General features: G+C 49.8%; 1 pseudogene across 1 annotated transcript in view; it reads right to left on the bottom strand.

The window, feature by feature from the left end:
- LOC146871804 (PAT complex subunit CCDC47-like) overlaps positions 1-27,526 on the bottom strand; it is a 319,820-nt pseudogene that overhangs the window by 162,898 nt on the left and 129,396 nt on the right. Inside the window, exon 8 of the transcript XR_014981079.1 lies at positions 22,694-22,751. The product of XR_014981079.1 is annotated as a PAT complex subunit CCDC47-like (transcript). The remainder of the gene's footprint in view (positions 1-22,693; positions 22,752-27,526) is intronic.

Below are 27,526 nucleotides of genomic sequence, written 5' to 3'. Positions count from 1 at the left end.
CAACCTGATTGGGGGGTTGGAGCGGGTGGGGGGTGGGATCACCGGCGTTTGGGGGGTGGTCATGGGGTAGGATTGTTTTATGGAGTAGAGTCAGAGGAAGGGAACGTTACTAATATACCAGCTGCCAACTTTGCTGTGCTGCACTGTCGAAATCCACGTTGCTTACTGTACTATGATTGCTCACGCGCCGTGTGGCCCGCTGAACTGTTGTGTTCTACTGTGCGCCTCGTCTGGTGGGGGTCGGAGTGTGGTAAATATTTCGTTACCGGTACTATTTTTTTATGCGGTAAAGTCTATCAAGAATAACTCAGTAAATATAAGAGGCAGAATCCGTGGTATTAGAGGTTTTAAAATGCTTTATTCCTATAAAAAGGAAGACAATTCGAATTGTGGGCCTTCTATTCCATCACCACGAAAGTTCAGGAAGGAAGGGAGCATATATTATTGACAGGTAGGCAGTTTTATAGAAAATACATTACAGTGAAACAGATGCAAGAGGCGTGACAGCTGATACGACAGAAAAACTGTGCATACGTAACTAATAGAGGCGTAAACATGGGTGTAACTAAACATTAAACATGATGTCACAAGTGGGTGGATCCATAAAAGAATCCTGCAATGTCAGCAGAAATGTTTGGCAAAGATGCGCACGCAGCCGCATGACGTGTGATTGACGTGCAACTAGAGGGTGAAGGGGACTTGACATTTAGCTCTACGTGTGGAGACAGAAGTCTGGGGTTATGCCAACCTAATCCCAAATCATATCTAATATCCTATGTTTAAAGAACTGTGTTATCCAAAAGGAAAGGTCTCTTAGGATAGAATCTTATTCTATACTGACTGCTAGTGCGTGTACAAGCGTCTAAGTGTCTACACTAGATGCGAGGGGGTAGGAATATTCCATGGTAACGGAGCTATGAATTACTTGCATGAGGACAGCGAGGCCTGGCCCTTTGCACGGTAGCTGGAGGAATGTTTACCTAAACTGCTAGACAGGAATGCATCGGATGAGGAGCGAAGGAGATAATCTCGAAGGTGAAATACAGTTTTTGGCAGGCGACAGGCTGGATCAGGCACCGTTAGCCGCGCAAGGAGTAAGACAAAGTTCATGGTCACAGATGCAGGCTCAGACTGGAGCTTTCAGAGGCAGAAGGCAGGAAGAGGCTTGATGACAGAATTCGGGCCTACTCGCCTGAATCTGTGGAAAGTGAACCACATAAAGTCGGTGGCCTTTCATACTTAGGAATGGAATATCTGACCCATTCATGGCGGATCTGAAAGAGGACATGTTGACGGTGGACGCACATATATTTGCGTCTTCAAAACTGGAGCAGGAGGGAACATACATGTACTTATAGCATGCACATGGAGCCGTTGGGGTCTACGATAGGGGACATAACTGATCACAAAATTCATATTTCCTCAGGAGGGCATGTCGTGTGGCTTGGATACACTGTCTGATTGTAGCTGTCTCAGGTCCCTGTCAATATGGCGAGCATAAACTGCCTTACCTTGAATGTGAGAGGAATGAATGATAGACGCAAGGCTAGGTTGGTGCAGGCCTACTTGCATAGAAAAGAAATAGACGTATGCCTTTTGCAAGAGACTCATTTGACGGCCAATGCGGCACAGATGCTTAGACATAACAGATGGGGGGAGATAGTGCATGCATCTCACTCCAACTATTCCAGAGGGGTTGCGATTTTGATAAGGAGGGGTCTCCAGTGGACGACACACTAGGTGCTCAGGGATGCGGGAGGCCGGTATGTGCTGCTTGTGGGGACGCTGTGTGGCATGCGGCTGATACTGGTGAATGTGTATGGCCCTAACGATAATAACCCAGATTTCTTCGGGGAGTTGTGGCATGTGGTGCGGGCGCGGGGCCCGGCGGCGATCCTATGGGGGGGGGGACTACAATGTTGTGCTTTCAGGCAATATGGATAGGCAGGGCGCTGCTAGAGAACACCACCCTAGGGCATCAGAGATGCTAGGCTGTATTATGCAAGAGACAGGGTTGGTGGACTCCTGGCGGCTGCTGCACCCCGCGGACTGAGCGGGCACCTGTATCACGGCTCACAGAGCCGCCTGGTCCAGGCTGGATTACTGGCTGCTCTCCAGGGACCTGCACTCGTCAGTGCGGACGGTGTTGCATTTGCCGAGATCATTGTCCGACCATGCCCCGGTGCTCCTCACGATGGCCACGCCATCCCAATATGTCAAACCATTTAGTTGGAGGTTCCCCTCTCGGGCGCTACGAAATCAGGTCTTTCAGCAGGGACTGCGCGACAAACTGGAGGAATTTTTTGAGCTTAATGAGGGCACCGTGGATTCGCCGGGTACGCTCTGGGAGGCTTGTAAGGTGGTGACGAGAGGGCACTGCATGTCGCTGAAAACGGGCGTACTGCGCTCGATCCGAGATACACTGAGCAAACTAGAAACTGACCTTGCGCGTCTGGAGACTGAATTGACACATGCGCCCACAGATAGGGTACGTGCCGAACTGCGTTCACAGCTCACTAGATACCAGGAGGAGGCGGACAGGAAAGTCGCGTACCTGTCCAAGGACAGTCGGGCTAGGCGCTATGGCGAGGGGGACCGTGCCGGACGTACACTGGCCTATATGCTGCGCGGGCCGCGTGGGTCGGATCATATACTGGAACTACAGCGTACGGAGGGTGACGTGGTGCGAGAGCCGCAGGACATCCTAGACACGATGACAGACTACTATAGAGAGCTTTACACCACGAAGGTGACGCCGGATGATATAGTGCTCGACGACTACCTGGATACCATAGCCTTAGCGTGGTTCAGCAATAGTGCCAGACAATACATGGACTTGCCGTTCACGCAAGACGGCATAAGGACGACGATTGCCGGTCTCCCACCCTGTAAGGCGCCGGGCCCGGACGGGCTGACGGCAGCCTTCTATAAGGAATATGCGGACATACTGGTCCCGAGGCTTCATGGGGTGTTTGAAGAGGCTGTGGAAAAGGGAGTCCTCCCTCAGTCACTGCGGGAAGCATTGATCATCACGCTGCTTAAACCTGGCAAAGACCCCAGGCACCCGGACTCCTATCGCCCACTGTCGCTCATAAACTTGGACGCCAAAATATATGCTAAACTGCTTTCTGACCGCTTAAAATACATGCTGCCACAGATAGCGCTATCAGATCAATCGGGATTTATAATGGGACGGTCCACTTCCCATAACCTAAGAGTGCTATTTGGGCTCCTGCATTACTTGGATCCTAGAGTCCCGGCCGCTGCGGCACTGTTTGATGCGACGAAGGCATTCGACTCGCTGGAATGGAAGTTTTTACGGACATTATTTACCCGAATGGGGTTTAGTCCGCTCTTTGCCAGGAGGATAGGCGTATTGTATAATGACCCATCGGCTAGGGTGCGGGTGAATGGCCAGACATCTGCCCCGATCTCCATAACCAGAGGGACCCGGCAGGGATGCCCACTGTCGCCGTTATTATTTGCGATTGCGACGGAACCGCTGGCGGCCCGCATGAGACGACACTATACTGGGCGTAGCATAGGGTTTACGTCGCGTGGCCTGCTAATCTCTATGTATGCCGACGATATCACAATATAAATGATGAACCCGTCGGAAAATTTTGACCCGTTAATGAGAGAGGTGACACGATACAGTGGACTCACTGGCATACAGATCAACTGGTCGAAGTCGGCAATGCTCCCACTAACGGACAGCTCGCAGAAGTGCCACACGGAGTTCCCGATCGCTTGGGTCACGGACGAGGTCAAATACCTGGGTATACGGATGAGCCGCTCCACTCATGAAATATTACTGGCTAACTTCGGTGTGGCTATGGAATGGTTGGAGAGTAAAGTGCAGAGGTGGAAGGCGTTGCCGTTGTCTCTGACGGGCCGCATAGCCATCGCGAAAATGGTCGTGGCGCCTAAATTCCTCTACCTGTTCGCCAACGTTCCCGTGCCGTTGACGAAGGCATTCTTTCGGAGACTCCGCTCAGCGATGATTGAACTGGTGTGGGCGGGTAGACAACCCAGGGTGGCCTGGAACCTTCTTACACTCCCCTTCCAGCAGGGAGGTCTCGCTGCCCCAGACCTCGAGTTGTATGCGTACAGTGCGCAGGCCCAATACTTACACTATTGGCATCATCCGATACCTTACCTGCCCCACGTGGCAATAGAAATGGATGTGGCGGCTCCTTGTCCCCTACGGACAGCGGTGTACCAAAAATATAAGCGGCAGCGGGAAGTCATTGACACCGTAGAAATGGTGCGTTGGGCCTGGTCAAACATCGCAAAGCGAGCGGGCACAATGGACCTGTATGCCCCTGGAGGCCAATCCCCTGCTGGGCCCGCTTACGGACACGGCGGTTGCACGCCGTGCGCACGCCTGTGGCCTGAAGGTGGCGGGGGATTTGTATCCGGATGACACCTTTCTCACGCTGCAGGCCCTGACGGCGGCGCCTGAGCCGACGGCCTCGGAGCTCCTCTTGTACTATCAATTGCGATCGGCTTGCAAACACAGATACCCCATGTTCCCTAGGGCTCCGCCGACGCTGGCAGCTCTGGAAAATATTCTGTCGAACTCTTCCCCGTGTAAATTGATAACACGTATATACAGGACCACACAAAACACGACGCCTGTCACACACATTGATTCCAGAACCTTGTGGGAAGAAGACGCAGGCATAAGTATCACAGAAAAGCAGTGGGAATTCTGCTGCACCCAACTCGAACACCTGTCGTCTAATTACAGACTGCGACTGATACACTTCAATTACCTGCACAGGACCTACCGCACACCCATACAAATGTTTAGGATGGGTCTCCGAGCCGACACGACGTGTTGGAGATGTGGCGAGAGTGAGGCCACGTTCTTCCACCTTGTCTGGTTGTGCGGACCGATAAGCAAATACTGGGACAAAGTTTTCAACATTATTGGGCGGATAGTAGGAGCGGCATTGGTGCTGCACCCGCTTGTGGCCCTCCTGGGATTCGTGCTGGGAGTGCCTAGGACGTCGCGTAAGCTTGTTGCCCTCTTGTTATTGCTTGCCAAGCGCCAAATAGCGATCCACTGGAAGAAGAGGGCCCCTCCGAGGGTGTCTGGCTGGATGGGTTCTGCGACATACTGCAGGGAGCAACTGACAGCCTATTGGGACCAAATGCCGCAGCGGTCCAGACCAGTAGATGTGTGGCAGCCGTTGGTGGAATGGTTGGCAGGGACGGCAGTTGAGGAGGAGGACTGAGTCAATTGGGTGGACGGCTGTTGAGTAGTTCGAGACTGCATGGGTTGTATTGTGTGACGCGCGGGTGGTGATGGCGCCGGCCTGGTCCGAGCGCCCCTTCTGGCTGATACTGTGTATGTTAGGGATGAGAGACATAATGTTTGGGAGAATTAGATGGTGCGGGATCGCACGGTGGAGGGCAGCTGAGAAATTCCCCCCTCCTGTTGGAGGGTTCCTCCCTGACTCTGGTTTACAGTTGGTATTGTTTTCTTGTTCATATAAAATGATGTTCTTGTGCCTTCTTCAAATGTACACCGTGGATACGATTGTGCGATTTGCTGCACCGAAACCATGCTGCCTGCCCCCGGGTTGTTGGCTGAATAGCAGTGTACGCTTTATTGAGAAAATAAAGGTTTTTGAAAAATCAAAAAAAAAAAGAAAAAAACTGCTCCTGAGAAATCCTGACGTGTCCAGCAGCCAGCAACCTCACAAACCCCGGAGGACCAGCCTGCCTTCACTTCCCAGACTGTTTCTCCCGTGAACACCGGATGTGTTTAAACTGCAGCTTCTGGTGCCAGCCAGAGACTGCAAATCCAGTCCACTCTGCACCCGCCGAACCCGGCCCGAGCTCGAGTGGAAAAACACCACGAGGAGGTCACCCCGGCGATCCTGACCCTAGATCCGGTGACCCCTGACCTGCCTCAAGCCTCCAGCTGTCACCTGCAGCCTAAATCCAGAAGTCCTCCCTAACCGCGACCCGGAGCTAGTAAGAAGATCTGACCCCAAAAGGCACCCCTGCACCCGACGCTCCACGGCCTTGTGTGCCCAAACCGACGGTGCCTAACCAACCCTTAACTTCCCAACTTACCTCGCCAAGTGGTGGTCGCACCCAGAAGTCCTTCGTCTCCCTGCCTGCAGTGTTTTTCCAAACTGAGGTTCTCCATAGAAAACAACAGGGCGCCCGACGTCGAAACATCACTCTGCACCCGGCTGCCCCATTGCTGCTGAGGGTGCACCTTTTGTGCTACTTTGTTTCCCCATTTGCCCTGACCTTAACCCTTGGAGCTTTGCTTCCACAACCCAGTGGCCTGCTTGCCAGCAGCCACCAACTGGAGGCCCCCCTATCCCCCATTGGCTAACATTGGGCCTCAGCACTCTGCACCCGGCTGCCCTAGTGCCGCTGAGGGTGCACTAACAGTGCATCACTGACCCTGGGGGACCCCTGAGTCTAAACCCAGAACCTTAATTTCCACAGTTGTTTACTTACCTGTGAACCGTTAACCTGTTTTCCTCCCATAGGATAACATTGACACTTTTTCTCCAAAAAGTTTGTAAGTGTGGAGTTTTGAAACCTAAAAATATTCTTTAAAAATCGCACAAATAACCAAAACGTGTTTACCCACTTGTTTGCAGGAAATGTCCCATTGCTGAATCTAGGTATCCAGCACTGAGTTATAAAAGTAACGGGAAAAGTAACTTACCTGCAATTTCCTGTAAAAGCCTATTCATTTCAATGTACTGCTCCAAAAAGTCTGTGTGGAGTTTTGAAATCTGAAAATATTCCTTAAAAATCGCACGAATAACCAAAACGCATTTTCTTTCCTGTTTCCAGGAAATGTCCCAGTGCTTAATCTAGGTATCCAGCACTGACTTAGAAAAGTAACTTAAAAAGTAACTTACCCGTAATTTACTGAAAAAGCCTATTCATTTCAATGTACTGCATTTGCTAAGTGTTGCATACTACTGCTCCCCTGTAAATCAAACAAAGTACAATTCCTATTGCATTTTTGAACTGTTCTATATCCAGTAACTTATTACTGAAACATATTTAATGTTTACCTTTACCAGGCTTGCTTGGTTCTAAAAAACGAAACAGTATATTTTTATACAACAATTGGCCTAGAGTTCAGTTCTTGAGTGACTGAATTCATTTGCTAACTGAGGGTGTACATCAAATGCTTTACACTGTCCTCTGATACTGCCTTGCTGCTCGACCAAGCTACCACTATTCGAGAGTAAGGTTCTATCTAACTTTAACCTCTGCCTACCTCTGGGGACACTTGCAAGCAAGTAACTTTTACAATACTTTCTCTAACTCAGTGCTGGATGCCTAGATTCAGCACTGGGCCATTTCCTGAAAACATTTGAGAAAATGTGTTTTGGTTATTGTTTCGATTTTTAAGGAATATTTCAAGTTTTCAAAACTCCACACTTGGGGCCAGATGTAGGCAATCCTGAAATACCGAGTCCTTAATAGCGATTTTTACTGAATCGCTATTAAGAACTCGGTATTACAGATGTACGTAAAAAGTCGGTAAAAATTACCGAATCGGTAATAAGTGGTAAAAATTAGCGATTCGTTAAGAATCGGAAAAAATAAATACCGATTCCCCATTACCGAATCGTTATCACCGATTCCTTAATACCGATTCAGTAATTAGCGATTCGGTAATTAAAAAAATCGGTAATTGTCGAATCGGCCAATCCTGTGCAACCTCATTACCTTCCAAACAGGAAGTGGCCACACCCATGCAGCTGCACTGATCCTGAAGCTGTTTGTGAGACAGGGAGCACAGCAAACAAGCCAGGACCAACTCTACAAACTATTTGCTGACAACACTGAGCAACTATGGACAACCAGGAGAGGGAGAAGTATGCAGCTGAAAGAAAGAGGAAGCACGAATTCAGCTAGAGGGAGCTGGAGGTCCTTATTGAGGATGTCACCAAGGACCACGACAAACTTTTTGAGAAACAGTCTCTGCACGTGCCTGAATCCCAAAAAAGGCAGATTTGGCTCGTCATACAAGTAAAAATCAATGCCATTGGAGTAACCCAGCGCTCCATTGAGGAACTCAAAAAACGCTGGTATGACCTGAGGAAGCGTGCTAAGGAGAGGCTGGCAGAGAGGAAGAAGCAAGCCAACCGTACAGGTGGAGGGAGAAACACAGCACCTGCACCAACTGCCCTGGATCTCCTGGTCGAGTCCACCCTCCAGCCAGAGAGTGTGAGTGGGATTGGGGATGCAGACAGCTCAGCCAGAGCTGGCAACAAACAAGGGAAGATGCATGCACTGCTTGCTGTGTCCGCCACTCCCTAACCCCAATCCCCAATGAGGCATTGTGAATCCCACTCCAGTACATGTTTTACTAAAAACCAGCAATGCATTATGGGAGATGTAGTCAGAAGTAACACATGTCAGAACAGTCAGTCCACTGAACCCAACGGCATGTGACACACATCAGCAATTAGCAAGCAGAGGACAGTCAGTTTGATTGGCAGGCATGAAATGTATTATTACACAAATGCTGCCAGATAAGTGAGCAAATGTACATTCTGTCTTCACAGGCAAGCCATCGCGCAGGGCTGCAGAGGGGACCAAAGGAAAGGCACCCAGGACAGAGAGGACACGAGTAGGAGGTACCACCCCCCCCCCCCCCCCCCCCCCCAATAAGGTCAGTCCAGCTACAGATGAATGGGCACATGTGCGAATAGAGAAGGGCAACTGTTCCATGAACAATACTGTGGCTGAGGGCATGAGGGACATGTCAGAGGCAGTGAGGCTGCTGTGCAGCAAATCGGATGAGGACCGTTTGGCAAGGCGCAGGGAGAGGCATAAACTTGACAACTGAACCGCCTCTCTACTGCCACCTCTCTGCACTGCAGGCGCTCGGTGGCCATGCAGTAGGAGATGGACCAATGCAGCCGTGATGTGGCAAGGGGGCTGGTCACAGAGACCATTGCACTAGAAGTGCTACAGACCAACCAGGTAGCCACTACAGGTGATGGGTGGGATAGTGAAGAGGCTACTAGCCGCAGTAGCATCACGCCACCTATCACAGAGTCCAGGAAGCGCAGCGAATGGCACAGTGCTGCCACAGGACAGACTGGCAGTGAGGACAGTGTGCCCAAGGAACGCAGCAGCGTGTGGGCGCAGGAAGTAATGCCAGCCATCACATGGTTTACCGAAATGGGTGGTGAAACCCGTTTTGGTTTTGGAAACTGCATTTATATTAGGCCTGGCATGTGACGCCCTTCATGTTGTGGTGGGGCGCTATGATAATTAAACACTGTCACTCACATACAGTAACTGGCTGTGTCTCCTTACTTACTCAGAAATAGTTGCGTGTTATCTCATCCCGTCTGTGTCTCCCATCTGGTGCTGCTGCCACACATGCTGCGCTGTGCTCTGTCTGTGGACAGTCCTCGCCCTCATCCTCAGAGTCATTTAGTTCCACTGCTGTTCCTTTCTTTGTGGCAAGGTTATGCAGCATGGCACATGTTATTATTTTGCAGCAGATGATGGGGCGGTACTGACGTGCACCTCCACTTTTGTGGAGGCAACGGAACCTGCTTTTTAGAAGTCCAAAGGTGCGCGCCACAACGTTGCGCGTGCTTTTATGTGCCACATTGTATCTTCTCTCACTTGGGGTGGAAGGGTTGAGGTATGGAGTTAGGATAAATGCCCACACGGCATATGCGCTGTCACCTAAATGGGAAAGGAAGTGCCATTAATAAGAGTCACCAACTGTAGGAAGGTGGATATCTGACTATGGTTACCCCCAAATTTTTGCCTAGTGTCTAGCTGGTTTTTCGACTTAGTTGGCCTGAGATCCTGCCATTCAGGCTCTCAGGCTATCTGCTCTCTCTTTAAAATGGACTCCATGTACCCTAGGTACATACCCAATTGGTTGGATCACCCTGTCAGCCCCTGTACCAGTGTACACTAGGTACCCAGGGCATTGGTGTACCCCAGGCCTGCCAAGGGCTGCAGCATGTATTATGCCACCCCAGGCTTGGCCTAACAATCTGACACAACTGGCTGATCACTCAGCTGGGGTAAGTTGGTGTAATCACCTCTTACTTAGGTGTAGTATACCTATACCTAAACTTAAATGGGACACCTGGTAACCTATAAGTCACTCCTATGGCAGGCCTTAACAATCCTGAAGGCAGAGTGCTTGGTTCCATGTGAGATGGTGCTCTGGCATGAGCTGAGCCTGTCTGCAGTGGTCGGAACAACTTCCTTCTACTGTTTCCAGATATCGTCATACCATATACTCTTAAGTGCATTATGAACCTCGCGGTTAAATGCTATCTTTGGTTTGGCTTTATCAAAACATGTCGAGTAAGGTGTCATACGAATTGGAATACTAACCCCTCGCCAATTCTGGCGACGGGGTTAGCATTCCACCCTTCTAGAGGGACACGACATGTACAGTACCTGAAACCCGGGTAAAATCAGACATAGCCTCAGCTCCACAAAATGGATGCTGCCACCACAGACACAAGTCTGCCCTCCTGCTGCTGGGAGTCCTTCCAGCTTGGGAGGTGTGGACAAAGGGTTTCCTGCCAGGGGAGGTGCGTGCACCACCCCAGACAGGATTTTGTGTATTGGTCAGGTAGGGCTTGAAAGAAACCAGACATGCCTGTGGCTCACAAGGAGCCTCGGTGCATATGCCAGTTCAAACCGGTCCTGGGGCACACCAGTCCCGGGCCTGGGGCGAGCTGGACAAAGGATTGGGGGTGTAACCACCCCCCTTCCTGGTCCCACCCATAGGGAGGGACCTAGCAGGTAGTCCGGCCCCTAGAATCCGCTTAAAGGTAGGAGCTGTGTCCTAAGACTTCAGACATCCTGGAATCAACTTGAAACTAAGAAGAAGACGGGAACTTCGACATTCTGCTGCACAGAAGACTGAAGAAAATCTCCCCTGTGGTCAGGGAGTGACCACCTTGCTAACGCAAGCACCATCCAGCGCATCAACGTCTGCTTTGCCGCCGCCTCCCGCCGGAGCCCGAGCCCAGAGACTGACAAGACCTGGACCTCCAGACCTCTCACCGCCCGATCCACAGTCCCTGAAAAGAGGAGACCCGTGGAGGCACCGAGACACGTGGAGCCAGCCATCTTGGAACGACTACGACAAGCTGACAAGTGCAACAACCGAGGCTCCCTCCAAGTTGTGCTTTGGGTCCTGAGAAGCCCAACCCTCGAGCAGCATCTGCACCAAAGGTGAGCCCTCCAGCATCTCCACGATCTGCGTGGGGCCCTTCTGCATTTTGCCACTCGACGCGCCTAACCGGTTGCTGGCCCGCTGGCTAGTGGCCATCTTGGCGACGAAATCTACGACAAACACCGCTGGTCTGGTTGCTCCAGACTGGCCCTTGCTCCCCTCCAAAGGAGCAATCCATCTGACCTTGCTGGTCAGAACCAACAGCTGATTTCCGAATCCTCCTGCAATTGCTTTTGCCAAGGCTTGTTTGCTTCGATCAAGTCGCCGACACCGCCGACAGCGAGAGCCTGCGTGGGACAGCTCGTGAGCCGACTCCTGGACGTCGTCGACCTTCAGGGACCACGTGGCTGCGGAGACAAGCTACCCCTCATCACCTGTTTGCACCCGACATCGCCTGGTACCCACCTGGTGCCACGCTGGTCACTGGCTAGTGACTGTGAACACTGTCCCCTCTGCTTACAGGTCTTCAACATCTCCGATCCACTCTTGGATCCACTGCATCTCTTCCCGACCGACCGCCTGCAGCACTTTTGTCTACAGGCCCCACGGAACAGATAGAAGAAACCCGACGCACTTCGAGGCCTATGCACCCGCTTCCTGTGGGTGAGGTAAAGCTGGCACACCTGTGCCCAAGTGTAGTATTACATCTCTAGTGCCTGTGTTCCAAATCTTAAGTTCCTAGGTCATCCGGAAGATTCCTTTTGCAGTAACTTTGTACTTTTTACGCACCCATTGAAACCTATGGGAGCACGCGTGTGACTATTTGCTCTGCACACGCCACCCGTGGACCTCCTGGTCACTAACTGACGTTAGCTCCTTGTAGGCCCAGCGATTCTAGAGGCCTTAGGCCTTTTCCCTTTTCTGTTCGTGGTACTTATACCACTATTTTAGTATATGGTTTGAGTGGCCACCAGGGCCTATCCATATAAAGTGCAACTTCTGTGTATTCTGTGATAATCTTGTTTGACGATTTGTGCTCCTGTGCTCATAAAGAGACTAGGGGTTACTTTGAGAAATAAATACATATATATTTTGAATATATATCTGTGTGGTGTCCTTTCATTGGTATAAAAGGGGGTTACTATTGGTAAAACAGCTTGCTTAACACGCTTCACGAGTTTAGCCTCAAAGACTGCTTAGCCTACGCTACCACTAGGGCAGCTAGTCCAAAAAGGTTGACTTACAACCACACCATAAGGGTTGCTTGGCATGGTACAAGGTGGTCACTAGAACTAGTGAACAGCATATACCAGGCCAACTTCTCACATTGGTGAGCAGCGGTTGGATTTGAGCTTGCTGTGTTTTACCATTGTAATCTCTTGGTTACCAATTGAAAGATCACATAGGTACCTGTAGGTACATATAAAAGAAGATTAGATATACTTAAGTTCTACTGAACTTAGTTGTTGTAGAGCAAAGGGAGTAGCACACCCTGACTACAACTACTAGATAGGTTTAGTAGGTAAACCCAAGTGTAGGTAGATTGCAACACATCCACCCACACTTAAGAGCAATGGCCGGGGCAGAGGGGTCCACTGTACCCATCTCTGTTGAGAGTGACCCCCAGAGGGCACCATCCAGCTTTGCTACCCTTAATCAGAATGAGCTCAGGCATTTGGCAACTCTTAGAGGCCTTAAACAGCCCAAGAACCCAAACTCTGCTGAGCTCAGAGAGCTCTTACAGAATGATGAGAATCAGAGAGCACTCAAGAAAGCTTCCCAGTTAGCCCCCTTAGGGTCAGGAACAGGAGGCCCCCCTTCTGAAGATACTACAGAGGTACCCAGTTCCAATAGCCATCCCTTAGATGAGAACCATACTACAGGGGAGGAAAGTGGTGAGGATACAGAAAGTAGTGATGATGAAGGGAGAACTAGCCCAGTGCCAAGTATTATACTTGGCCCAGCTAAACTAAGGCTATTGGGGACTGACAATGGGTTCCCCCCATTGGATCTCCCCAGTGGACTTAACACAGGGCTTGGGAGGCAAAGGAATCGCTCAGGTGACTCCAATGCTTCTCATGGCTCTAGAGGCTCTCAAGGTCACTCCAGGAAAAGGATGACCACCCCTCAGAGGAGGGAACATGAGGCCAGAATGCAGGAAGCCCAGCTGAGGATCAGGAAGCAGGAGCTAGAAGTAGCCCTGATGGAAGAAAAACTGAGCAAGGCTAGGCAGCATAGAGAGAGTGGGTCTATACCCACTGGTGGCAGCAATGTCCCTAGGGACAAAGATAGGGTCTTTGACAATAGGAACCTGTCCAAGATTGTGCCCCCCTACAAAAGTGGGGATGACATCCACAAATGGATGACTGCTCTTGAGAGAGCCTGCAAAGTGCAGCAGGTTCCTGAAGACCAGTGGGCAGCAATCTTATGGCTCTCCTTTGAGGGGAGAGGCAGAGATAGACTCCTCACTGTTAGAGAAGAGGATGTCAGAAATTACAGAGTCCTGAAGAGTGTCCTAGTTGATGGGTTAGGCTTAACCACTGAACAGTACAGGTTAATGTTCAGAGACACCCAGAAGACACAGACTCAGGACTGGTCTGAATATGTGGAATGTGCCACTAAGGCTTTGGAGGGTTGGTTGCTGGGAAGTAAGGTGTCTGATTATACAGGATTGTACAATTTGATGATGAGAGAGCAGATTTTAAGTAATTGTCAAAACCAGCTTCTCCATCAACACCTGGTAGACTCAGATTTGACCTCTCCCCAAGAATTGGGAAAGAGGGCAGATAAATGGGTCAGGACCAGGATCAGGCCTAAAAACCAGGGTGGTGACCAAAAGAAAGATACCACCAAGCCTCAAGAGAAGGGTGGGGATAAAGAAAAAGAGAAACCTTCCTCAGGGCCCCAAAACTCCACACAGGGTGGTGGGTCCCAAGCTCCCTCCTCTACCACAGCTAAAAAGCCCTACTGCCATGAGTGTAAAACTCCTGGGCATTGGAAAACTGACAGCGGTTGCCCAAGGGCTAAAAACAAAACTGTTCCTCCAATTACTCCTGTCACACCACCTATTACTGTTAGCAGTAATCCCCCAGGTGGTGGGAGTGCCCCCAGAAATCTGGGTGGGTTTACTTGGGGAACACAGGGGGACCCTGGCTTAGCCAATTCCCCTACAGCAACCACTCTTGTCTGTGATGGTGGCATGGGGTTTGCCAACTTCACTGCCTGTCCCAACACTTTGGGTAGGTACAGACAGGAGCCCTACATCAATGGTACAAAAGCTGAGGCCTACAGAGACACTGGGGCTAGCATCACAATGGTGGCCCATTGGCTAGTTCCCTCTGAGCAGCTTTTGCCCGGTTTCTCCTACCAGGTGACTAACATTGATGGCAAACAGAACAGTCATCCCATGGCAGAGGTATGTCTCAGCTGGGGAGGGGTCACTGGCCCTAAAAGGGTAGCAGTGTCCCCAACCTTGCCTGTAGACTGCTTACTGGGGAATGACTTAGAACTCTCAGCTTGGGCTGGAGTTGAACAAGACACCCATTCTAAAATGGTAGGCCTTTCACAAAAGGGTAGGGGGGTTGTGCCATTCACAACCCCTGTCCAAATAGATTTCCTCCCTGAAAAGGTTGGAAGGGCAGTGGTAGCCACAGCCCAGGCACAGACAGACTTCCCTGTAGGGACTGGCAGAGCTGTGACAGTCACAGCTCAAACACAAACTGAGTGCCCCCCTGAAAAGGTTGGCAAGGCTGTAATGGTCTCAGCCTATACTCAGACTGACATAGGTGTAGTGAAGCCTGAAACAATGGATCACTCCACACAAACTGAGAGTAGTGGGGAGGAAGAAAAGTCTCCCTCTCCCCAGACATTAGGAAAAGGTCAGCCTCCTCAGGGATCTGACCTCACCCCTTGTGAAGGAACTGCCCCAGAGGTAGCCAGGCCTGGCCTGGCAGAGCCTCTGATGTCAGTGGCCCCTTCCAAGGTGGGATCCAGTCTGGTGCAGGTAGCCTGCCTCTCTCTACCCTGCCTCAGTCAGCCCAGGGCTGCAGAGGTCAGGGAGGCCAGTGGACCCCCAGAGGGCCCCTGTCCACAAGAACCCCCCCATCAAAAGAATGAGGATTGCCTGGCTAGTAGCCCTAGTCAGGTGATGGGTAAAAACATTCCTGAGGGATCTCCTTTACAGGTAGTTAGGGACCTCCCCCAGGGGGATTCTGTTGGGCACAGGCAAACATGGGACCTTAGGGCCCCAAACCTGACCCGTCCCTCCAGTAAGCCCACAAAAGGGACCCAGCCTCCAGCTTTAGGTAGCCAGAGGCTGACCCTGAGAGCACAGTGCAACTCAGTTAAAGAAAGAAAGGCATCCATGGTGGAGGATGATTGGAGGAAGCTGAGGCCTCACTTTGAGGACACTCACTTCAGTACTCCATCTCAACACCAGCCTTTTACTTTGCCAAGACACACCACAGGTAGAGATTCCCTATGGTGGAGACCCTCTGATACCCTTAGGGTGAGGGATTGCTTAGTGGACCATGAGACAGGGGGTAACCATGCCAGTGCTGGTTCCTCCTTATATGGCCACTTGGGCAATATAGGCTTACCTGGTCAAGGTCAGCCTTATCTCCCTTCGTTTGGGGGGGGGTTGTGTAGGAAGGTGGATATCTGACTATGGTTACCCCCAAATTTTTGCCTAGTGTCTAGCTGGTTTTTCGACTTAGTTGGCCTGAGATCCTGCCATTCAGGCTCTCAGGCTATCTGCTCTCTCTTTAAAATGGACTCCATGTACCCTAGGTACATACCCAATTGGTTGGATCACCCTGTCAGCCCCTGTACCAGTGTACACTAGGTACCCAGGGCATTGGTGTACCCCAGGCCTGCCAAGGGCTGCAGCATGTATTATGCCACCCCAGGCTTGGCCTAACAATCTGACACAACTGGCTGATCACTCAGCTGGGGTAAGTTGGTGTAATCACCTCTTACTTAGGTGTAGTATACCTATACCTAAACTTAAATGGGACACCTGGTAACCTATAAGTCACTCCTATGGCAGGCCTTAACAATCCTGAAGGCAGAGTGCTTGGTTCCATGTGAGATGGTGCTCTGGCATGAGCTGAGCCTGTCTGCAGTGGTCGGAACAACTTCCTTCTACTGTTTCCAGATATCGTCATACCATATACTCTTAAGTGCATTATGAACCTCGCGGTTAAATGCTATCTTTGGTTTGGCTTTATCAAAACATGTCGAGTAAGGTGTCATACGAATTGGAATACTAACCCCTCGCCAATTCTGGCGACGGGGTTAGCATTCCACCCTTCTAGAGGGACACGACATGTACAGTACCTGAAACCCGGGTAAAATCAGACATAGCCTCAGCTCCACAAAATGGATGCTGCCACCACAGACACAAGTCTGCCCTCCTGCTGCTGGGAGTCCTTCCAGCTTGGGAGGTGTGGACAAAGGGTTTCCTGCCAGGGGAGGTGCGTGCACCACCCCAGACAGGATTTTGTGTATTGGTCAGGTAGGGCTTGAAAGAAACCAGACATGCCTGTGGCTCACAAGGAGCCTCGGTGCATATGCCAGTTCAAACCGGTCCTGGGGCACACCAGTCCCGGGCCTGGGGCGAGCTGGACAAAGGATTGGGGGTGTAACCACCCCCCTTCCTGGTCCCACCCATAGGGAGGGACCTAGCAGGTAGTCCGGCCCCTAGAATCCGCTTAAAGGTAGGAGCTGTGTCCTAAGACTTCAGACATCCTGGAATCAACTTGAAACTAAGAAGAAGACGGGAACTTCGACATTCTGCTGCACAGAAGACTGAAGAAAATCTCCCCTGTGGTCAGGGAGTGACCACCTTGCTAACGCAAGCACCATCCAGCGCATCAACGTCTGCTTTGCCGCCGCCTCCCGCCGGAGCCCGAGCCCAGAGACTGACAAGACCTGGACCTCCAGACCTCTCACCGCCCGATCCACAGTCCCTGAAAAGAGGAGACCCGTGGAGGCACCGAGACACGTGGAGCCAGCCATCTTGGAACGACTACGACAAGCTGACAAGTGCAACAACCGAGGCTCCCTCCAAGTTGTGCTTTGGGTCCTGAGAAGCCCAACCCTCGAGCAGCATCTGCACCAAAGGTGAGCCCTCCAGCATCTCCACGATCTGCGTGGGGCCCTTCTGCATTTTGCCACTCGACGCGCCTAACCGGTTGCTGGCCCGCTGGCTAGTGGCCATCTTGGCGACGAAATCTACGACAAACACCGCTGGTCTGGTTGCTCCAGACTGGCCCTTGCTCCCCTCCAAAGGAGCAATCCATCTGACCTTGCTGGTCAGAACCAACAGCTGATTTCCGAATCCTCCTGCAATTGCTTTTGCCAAGGCTTGTTTGCTTCGATCAAGTCGCCGACACCGCCGACAGCGAGAGCCTGCGTGGGACAGCTCGTGAGCCGACTCCTGGACGTCGTCGACCTTCAGGGACCACGTGGCTGCGGAGACAAGCTACCCCTCATCACCTGTTTGCACCCGACATCGCCTGGTACCCACCTGGTGCCACGCTGGTCACTGGCTAGTGACTGTGAACACTGTCCCCTCTGCTTACAGGTCTTCAACATCTCCGATCCACTCTTGGATCCACTGCATCTCTTCCCGACCGACCGCCTGCAGCACTTTTGTCTACAGGCCCCACGGAACAGATAGAAGAAACCCGACGCACTTCGAGGCCTATGCACCCGCTTCCTGTGGGTGAGGTAAAGCTGGCACACCTGTGCCCAAGTGTAGTATTACATCTCTAGTGCCTGTGTTCCAAATCTTAAGTTCCTAGGTCATCCGGAAGATTCCTTTTGCAGTAACTTTGTACTTTTTACGCACCCATTGAAACCTATGGGAGCACGCGTGTGACTATTTGCTCTGCACACGCCACCCGTGGACCTCCTGGTCACTAACTGACGTTAGCTCCTTGTAGGCCCAGCGATTCTAGAGGCCTTAGGCCTTTTCCCTTTTCTGTTCGTGGTACTTATACCACTATTTTAGTATATGGTTTGAGTGGCCACCAGGGCCTATCCATATAAAGTGCAACTTCTGTGTATTCTGTGATAATCTTGTTTGACGATTTGTGCTCCTGTGCTCATAAAGAGACTAGGGGTTACTTTGAGAAATAAATACATATATATTTTGAATATATATCTGTGTGGTGTCCTTTCATTGGTATAAAAGGGGGTTACTATTGGTAAAACAGCTTGCTTAACACGCTTCACGAGTTTAGCCTCAAAGACTGCTTAGCCTACGCTACCACTAGGGCAGCTAGTCCAAAAAGGTTGACTTACAACCACACCATAAGGGTTGCTTGGCATGGTACAAGGTGGTCACTAGAACTAGTGAACAGCATATACCAGGCCAACTTCTCACACCAACACATTCATCCATGGTATACATCAGGGTGTGTCACATTGATTTACCTAGCAGGTATCCGTCTCCAAATTCACCCCCAGCCAGACGTGTGTAGATCCCACTGTTCCTGAATATGTAGGAGTCCTGGGTACTCCCTGGAAATTTGGCCACGATGTCCGTGATGATGTTGTCCGCATCGCATATCACCTGCACGTTGATGGAATGCGTAGATTTGCGGTTCCGGTATATGTATTCTGTAGCTGCAGGTGGGCAGATTGGTATGTGGGTCCCATCAATGCACCCTATTACATGAAGGAACTGTGCCTTTTGGTAGAAATCAAGCTTTGTCTTCTGCAGTTCTGCCTGTGTGCTGGGGAAGCGTATGTAGTGATGCATTCTCTGCATCATGGCATCCAAGAAGGAGTTGAAGAAACGGGACAGGCAACTCTGTGACACACCGCCTGCCACAGCTATCACCCCCTGGTAACTTCCTGATGCAAGTAGGTGCAGGCTACAGAGCACCTGAACATGTGTTGGTATGGCGTGCGCCCTTGGTGTCTGATGCTCCAGGAGTGGGTGCAGGTCCCGTATCAGGTCTAGGATTGTTTGGGGGTGTAGCCTGTACCTCTCATGTATTTCAGCCACAGTCATTTGGAACAGTGTAACACGCAGTCTGTACACGCGCTCCTCCCGTCTCCAGATCCTCAGTCCTGCTGCTCCCAAACGTAGCCGCCTTGCTATCGCGTAGAGGGCCGCCTTTGTGTTCACACTGTTGCATTTTGGGGCTGTTTATATGCAGTGCACCTGATTACCACCTGCTTTGAGTCAGTGGTAATTAGCGACTATTAAATACCGAAAATTTGGTATTACCGATTTTTGGTACATCGCATTTGCGATTATTTAAGAGGTCTGCTAATCGCTAAATAAGGAATCGGTAACTGGTTTCCCTTATTTTTACCGTTTCCTTATTTGCGATGGCGCTCGGTATTCCCTATATCGCACATGGCTAAATACCAGTCGGTAAAGCAGATATTTAACGAATTTCGGCGTTACCGACCGGTATTTAGCCACCTACATCTGGCCCTTAGTTGTTTTTTCGAAAGAAAATTGTCAATGTTATTCTATGGAAGAAAAACAGGTTATCGGTTTGCAGGCAAGTAAACTACTGTGGAAGTTAAGGTTCTGAGGTTAGACTCAGGGGTCCCCCAGGGTCAGTGATGCACTGTTGTTGCACCCTCAGCGGCACTAGGGCGGCCGGGTGCAGAGTGTTGAGGCCCAATGTTATCCTATGGAGGATAGGGGGTCTCCAGTTGGTGGCTGCTGGCTAGCAGGCCACACGGCTGTGGGAGCAAAGCTCCTAGGGTTTAGGTCAGGGCAAAGGGAGAAACAAGTAGGCACCAAAAGTGCACCCTCAGCGGCACTGGGGCGGCCGGGTGCAGAGTTCTCTTTCGGTATCGGGTGCCCTGTGGTTTTCTATGGAGATCCTACGGTTTGAAAAAAGGCTGCAGGCTCGGGATGTAGACCTTTTGGGTGTGACCACCACTTCGAGGGGTAAGTTGGGATGTTGTGGGTTGGCTAGGCACTGCTGGTTTGGGCACACAAGGCCGTGGGGCTTCGGGTGCAGGGGTGCCTTTTCGCGTTGGATTTTCTTACCCGCTCTGGTCGCGGTGGGGGGAGGGGTCTTCTTGTTTGAGGCTGCAACGTCATCTGGAGGCTTGAGGCAGGTCAGGATCGCCGGCGGGGACCCCCTCGTGGTGTTGGTTTACTCGAGCTCGGGCCGGGGTCGGCAGGTGCAGAGTGTGCTGGATTTGCGGTTTCTGGCTGGCACCAGAAGCTGCAGTTTAAACACGTCCGGTGTTCTCGGGAGATCGAGTCCTTGAAGTGAAGGCGGACAGGTCCTCCGGGGTTTGTGAGGTTGCTGGCTGCAGGACACGCCGGGATTTCGCAGGAGCAGGTTCGAGGGGAGACAGGCCTGTAGGGCTGGGGCCAAGTCAGTGGGCGTTGTCCTCTTGTTAGCTCTGCACGGCTCTTCGGTCCTTCTTCTTATCTTCTTTTCTTGTGGTTTCTAATCTGAGGAAGCAAGGTACAGGGTGCCCCCTAAGTACTAAATTTAGTGGCATTACAGGTAGGTAAAGGGCAGGGAACAATGGGTCCCTTCCCTTGGGAGGGTACACCCCCTATTCTGCCACTTTTCAGTGGGAGGGGGGCAGGAACCTGTCCCTGGTTGGCTGGGTCCCTCCATCCTCAAGATGGCGGGGACTCGAGGTTGTGATTCACCTCGCCTCCCCCACCTGAGGGGTGGAGCTGGCAGAGGTGGGCACACCTCCCTTCCTCACTTGTGTTTCCCGCCGGTTCTCCCGCCCAAAGTTGGGGGTAGAACCAGCGGGGACCATTTGTTGAAAGCAGCAAATGGTCTGGAGAGGCTCAAAGGCGGCATGCCTTTGAAGCCTCCCCTTCGTGAATCCTGCAGACTCTCAACTCGGGGTCCAGAAACATGTCTGGTGGTGGCAGCCTACGCAGCTACTCAGTCACGTCACTAGCAGTTGGTCGATTTTCAGGGGGCATCTTTAAGATGCCCTCTGTCGTGCATTCTACATTAAATCCCACACTGGAATCAGTGTGGGTATAATTTGCTGAGAAGTTTGATACCAAACTTCCCAGTCTTCAGTGTAGCCATCATGGTGCTGTGAAGTTCGTAATGACAAACTCCCAGCACCATATACTCTTAATGGCAACACTGTACTTACAGTGCCCAGGAATTGACTTGGGCAATGTAGGGGTACAGGGCTCATGCACCTGTACCCTCACCACTGGCATAGGACACCCAGCTAGAGGAGTGACTGATGTATGCCAGGGCAGTGGTGTGTGGGCATGGCACACAGGGATGTGTGCCATGTCGACTTTGTTTTGTTCTGCACCAAGACACGCAGCCTGCAAAGCCTGTCAGGGTACGTGACCTTTAAGGGTAGCACAATAAGTGCTGCAGCCCTTAGAGGCCTTCTCTGGTCACAGTGCCCTGGGTACCTGTGGTACCATGTACCAGGGGATGACATGTGTCCAGAGATGCCAATTGGGTTTAGGCTTCAATGCGGGTTTTAGGGAAGGAACACAGGCCCTGGGTACCTGATTGGCAAAGTACATCAGCAAAAAGTGGGGGCATACCATGCAAGAAAGAGGACATTTTCTCATGGGGGTGACAAGAAATCACTGGGGGGGGGGGGGGGTGACAAAATGGCAAAAATATGTGTATTAAACACATTTTTGTCATTTGGTCAAGCCTGGGGTGACAAAGTTTCCGCACCGGGTACCACCTGACCTCGCTACGCCACTGATTGGGGAGAAGAAGCATAGTAGCAAGCAAATGTACTAATCTCTCAAATCAGGAACCTTAAAATTCCCTTGAATAATTGAAGGATTAGACAAGGTAAAGAGAGGCCTTAGACATTCCACAACTTAACTTAAAAATCGAAAACTATCTGAAAATCATTGGTGGAGAAGGCAAAGTTTTAATCGAAGATCTGGCTGGGCAAGTTAGCAAGGAAAATTCAAAATGGATGAATTGTGGGTGAATTTCAGTCGCAAGGTTGGATTTTTCAATGGGGTGCACACTGTACTGCTCGCAGATTAAATAATTCACTGAATGGATACATTAATGACAGTGCCTTGATTTCTACCCTAATTATCCTTGACAACTTATGCCTTGGAAATGAAAGTTGAAATTTCAACTATATGATTAGATTTACTTCACTGGGAAAAAAATCAAGAAGTTTGTATTTTGAAAAGCCACCCTCCTCTTCCTGCAGTTTTAGGGATTGCCAGCTCCTGCTAAAAATAAATAAATGAAGGTGAAAAAGGATAGGACCCCTGCTATTAAGACAGATTGAATGGTGGATTGAAAGACCAGTGGTCTGCTAAGAAGTGACCAATGCGGTAAATGTAGGCTGCACAGAAATGTAGAGAGAGATACAGAGCATGCTATGTGCACCTAGCTCTCTTTGCTGTACATCACAAACCAATGATGTTAACAATGCCTACGATCAAAAATAAAGAGGAGGACAAGTAGATTTTTGACCTTCCATTGGAATTAAATGTTGCTTTTTTAATTTGAGTAAACAAAAGGCTTCAGGTGGGGATAAGTACACTGTTCTTACCATTAAATGTAAACAGCAGTGTTTCCTTGTGTCGAGTTCCTTCAAAGGCTGACCATTCCTGTAAAAAAAAAAAAAAAGTAGATTTTCCAAATTATCAAATTAAGCGCCGCAACTACAGTACATTTTATTTTGGCATGCACAGACACATTCCATGGTTTTCAAAACCGTGGCAATACAGCGTTAACTCCCTTTGAGCACACGAGGCCACTGTGAGTAGCCAGTATTCAGTTTACAGGCAAATGTCAATACAATGCCGCAAGTTGGGTAGGGGCAAAGTCAACATAAACTGACAGACTGGCAGAAGGATTGAGATCTCACTTTGTGCTCCCAAATCTTCCCACCCTCCCAGGCTTCTGCACTAGAATTATGTTGTAAAAAAACACAAGTCCTGCTAAAGATTCTCAAGTAAAATCAACTCAGAGGCTATTCGTTTTACATGCAAGACCCTCGGTTGTGTAATGGGCTACCCGTGGACATTAATTGCACTTGTAAGTTACAGACAAAATTTGAAGGCCTTATTTGCTTAACCAGTCATTTAGACCAGTGTCAAGAGCCCCACCCTCCCATCTCCTTGAAGGGGTGATGAATGCTATCTAAATCCTTTCAATCAACCATACTTTCCTCTGCAGATCCAACTGTAAGATTACAAACCTCAATAAATGCAGCCTACCCATCTTTACAGCCTCAACCAGCAGAAGAGAGAAGCTGATATGCTGGTTGCAGGAACGTTTGGTTCAGAGTAATGTAGGTTGGTCCTTAACCGGATTACAGATTTAAAATACAAACAATGAGAAGCAACCAATGAACTACGTGGAGATTTTCCCCAAAATCACTACCGAACGAATGAAACCATTTTTACTCACTTGAGGGGTTTTCTCTCGCCCTTCCTGATTACTGGTCAGTCAAAATAGAAAAAATGCTCTGAACTGGAAAAGCTGAAGCTTGTTTTCTATAAGCCAGTGTTCAGATGGGTTCCAAAACTTCATTAAACTGCTCATCCGGGAAACGGCCTTTACAACGCGGGATGAGCCACGCGTGCCGTTTCCCAGTGCTGGGGCCCAATTTTCTTGTTTACCGTTTATCTCCAAGAACCCACTCTGGCCGATTGAACCTTTTTACCTGCCCAATAGCGTGGAGGGAGCAAACCCAATTATCAGAGAATACTTTCTGCAATTTGACATAATTAAGGACTCGAGACCCAATCTCTAGTGTTCTCTGGATTTTATTATCAACATAAACATCTGCAGATAAAGGCACCTCAATACAAGGCACAACAGGTAAATGGGCACTAACACAAATGCTACTCTACGAAGAATCCGCATACGACTAAATATAAACAAAAGTACAAATTCTAAAAGCATGAGGTAGATAACTACCAAGCCAATGTCGATATTAGGAATCATTAAACCCAAGCATCTCTGTCCCTACTCTATGCTAGATGGCATCCCTACTTAGCGTTCCCTTGAGACCCAAGGAATCATGAAAAGGTGTCAGAAGTGAAACTCCCTAAGAAGTCTTCACTTAGTGAGAGTTCGATCTAGAGTATTCCTTCTAGCTCCTCGCCCACCTCTCCTCTCTGCTCTGGGCTACTCTGTTCTGCTCAACCCTCGGGGTGCTGTCCCTAATATGAAACCCCAAAACATAGGACACTCCCTCTGGCACACCTCCTCGATCAAGTTTTCCTCCAGTACTTTTCCGTCCCGTGCTGTCCATCTTCCATCGTCCATCAGCTTGGCCTTGAGTCCCAGACACCGTCGGCACGAGGAGTTGCGATTGGCACATTCCAATGCACTCCCATGTCTGGCTTTCTCCATAATTCAACTCTTAGACAAAGACCTTTTTCTACTAACGAACCAACTGTCCTTGCACCTGCGGTGAGATCATGGGATGGAGAAATACTTTGCATCTTTTAACTTTTACAATTTACTGCGGCCTAAAACTTCTAACGAAATAAATCATTGCGGCCTACCGCATTCAGCTAACATAAGAAAATACCAGGCCTCTTCTCTAACTATATATGTGCATTCAGGCCTCTACCGGGTTAAAGCACACTATTAAATCACATCCTAAGCCTTAGTACTTTTACTTTCACATGCATGAATAAACGACATACATGAGTTACTTCAATCAGGTTACACGTTAGCCTAATACATTGCATTGAACAAAACTAGCCATCTGGTATTTTACCGAATATATTCACAATGTAGTTTCACATCTCTAACACTTCTATATTACGCTATAACTGATACATTTGCTTAATACATTGTGCACGATACATCTAAATATGCATTGATTATGTGCGGGTGCCGACTAACGGTGAATATAATGCACCCCTACAATTTTTCAAACCTTTAGGCGCTACATCAGTTCCCCCCTTTGATGACAACTGTCATCACACCATCATTATCATTCCTCCTGGAATGAAGCTGATCTAAACTGCAGTTGCTACCATCCCACCATGTCGGATCCCTTCCATCCTTTTAAGATTCTCATATTGACGGTCCTGCAATCTCGCCATTCTCTGCTCATTCGCTCTGAGGGCTCTTTCGGCTCTATTCCCTCTGTACCATTCCACGCTCTTACGAGTCCCCACAAACAGATCACACAAACCACGGCAATTATTATAGGCTTCAACACCGATCCAAGAAATCGCATTCCCAAGTTCGCAAACCAAGTTCCCACGCGACCAAATCCTTGACCAATCTTTTCCCACACATTCTCTTCTGTCAGATCTAGTATTTCCTTGTGAATTGTGGTAATATTATCTATGTATTTCTCCAAATCCTTGCTATTGTCTGGAATGTACGTGCAACATTCTTGAACCTTCAACAATTTACAGACTCCACCCTCTTTTGCCAATAACACATCTAACGCAAGGCGATTCTGCAAAACCATATTCCGTATCGATAACATTTCTCCATTCACCAACAGTGACCTCGCCGAATTCATTGCCAATTCATCCACTACTGTCGCCAACCTTCTTATTTTCACGTCATTCAAGACCACTCCCAAACTAGGTATAGTCGCTCCATATATATCACCAATCACTACTCCTGCACTCGCAGCTCTACGCACTTTAGAATGACGTCCCGTCTCTAGCATCTTCAAATCCTCAGCATGATAAATCTTTGGGAAGATGATAGCCAAGTAACATGAACCATACCAATTCGCAGGCAATCTCACACAGGCATTCTTCCCACATACAAAGTATACGGTCGGAATCACCTGTACCGGCGCTTGCAAGAAATTCTTGGCAGAGTCCTCCATGGTAAAAGTATGATCGCACGTACTCTGTCCCACTGGAACCTTTCTCATAATAGGTTTGAGGACGAGCAATACACAACTTCCCCTTCTGTACTTCATCTAATGCAATTGGTCCATAACTTCCCTTAGATTTGTGCAATCTCTCCTCATCCGTCCAATCCACTGGACTATCGCCTGTACTTCGTGTCTGAGTCAGTTTTCTGTACCTATCTTCTATCTGAGCTATGAACTTCTTTTCTGTCTCAGACAACCAGCATGTCAAATTATGTCTATGCGCATAAGCTGTGTCTAGCTTCACAGTCGGTATGAAATACTTCCGAAGCCTATCTTCTGACTTGTAGTAATCATACTTATTCAAATGCTTGTATGCCGGAACTTCAGGAAGTACTGTATCGTAATTCGAAAAGAAATACTCAAACGGTCTCCTGTCATAAAACAAGCTAAGCAATAAGCTACAAGAAATCCAATATGTCAATGGAAGATGATGATACCGGCAAGATGGCGGCGTCAGGCTAGACGCCGGTAGCAGCTCCTGACCAGCTCTACGGGGGGTGTAGCTATGGATATTTCAATCGTAACGGAAGAATGAAACCCAAATGCTGACACCTGGCTCGAACTATGCAGCCTTGTGAACTTACTGAATCTGCCGAACTTGTAGTCGCTCCTTATGGATATGTGATCCCGAAGACGCCGCTCTCACTGCTTGCCTCGTTCATCGGCTATGCCGCACTACGGATGCTAGCCGGTGGCCGCCCCTCTCTACACTCTTCAGGTGTGCAACCTTCCTCCTCGCCGCTGTGTCCCGGGGGCAGTGCTGAGAGCATTGAGCTGGCCGGACGAACCGCCATCCAGGGCACAATGGCCCCAAAGAACGCGGCAGCGGCCAAGACAAGGGCAACGCGTCAAGCTCTCCGCGAGCAAGATACGATTCGCAAGTATCCTCCCAGCGTCTCGGCAAAGAAAACATTGGCGCTGAGAACTTCGACTCTCAGCAAGACTTCTTCTGATTCTGCCCCCATTCCCGTTCCCACTGTGATCTCACTAATGCAGTACGCCGCTAACCAGCGATCTCACGGAAACCCAGCACAGCAACTCTTCCTGAAGGAGCAGCCTGCACCCAATCCCGTAGCAACTCCTGAATCTGAACCTGTACCTGTACCTCTAGCTGGTGAGCTCGAGAAATCGGACGGGTCAGATGGCTCAACTCTCATCACAGAACAGACTGAGGCAGCGCTCAATTTGATTCCACCGGAATACACGGAGAGGCGAGAGGCTGCGGCTGCTTTCACTCCCGAGGGGTCTGATACTATGGATAACGCGGTAAGACAACTGGCTCATTCTCCTCTTGCCTCTGCTCCTTGCGTTAGTGCTTCCCTGGGGGGGGTGAGAGATATTGTCACAAATGCCGCAGAGATATTAGACCCCTCAGAGGTTTTGGCACAAACTTCCAACATTACCGCTGGCTTAAGTGGCTTAATTGGACCTCCCGGCACACACAGTAATAACAAGGATTGCAATCACTCATCTGTGCCGCCCAAGCTGCTACATGTAAAAACTAGTATTAATCTT

This window comes from Triturus cristatus, chromosome 1_1, assembly GCF_964204655.1.
Source record: "Triturus cristatus chromosome 1_1, aTriCri1.1, whole genome shotgun sequence".
Lineage (NCBI taxonomy): Eukaryota > Metazoa > Chordata > Amphibia > Caudata > Salamandridae > Triturus > Triturus cristatus.
Note: the sequence above shows the minus strand (reverse complement) of the source record. Positions and strands in the feature narration are given on the sequence as shown.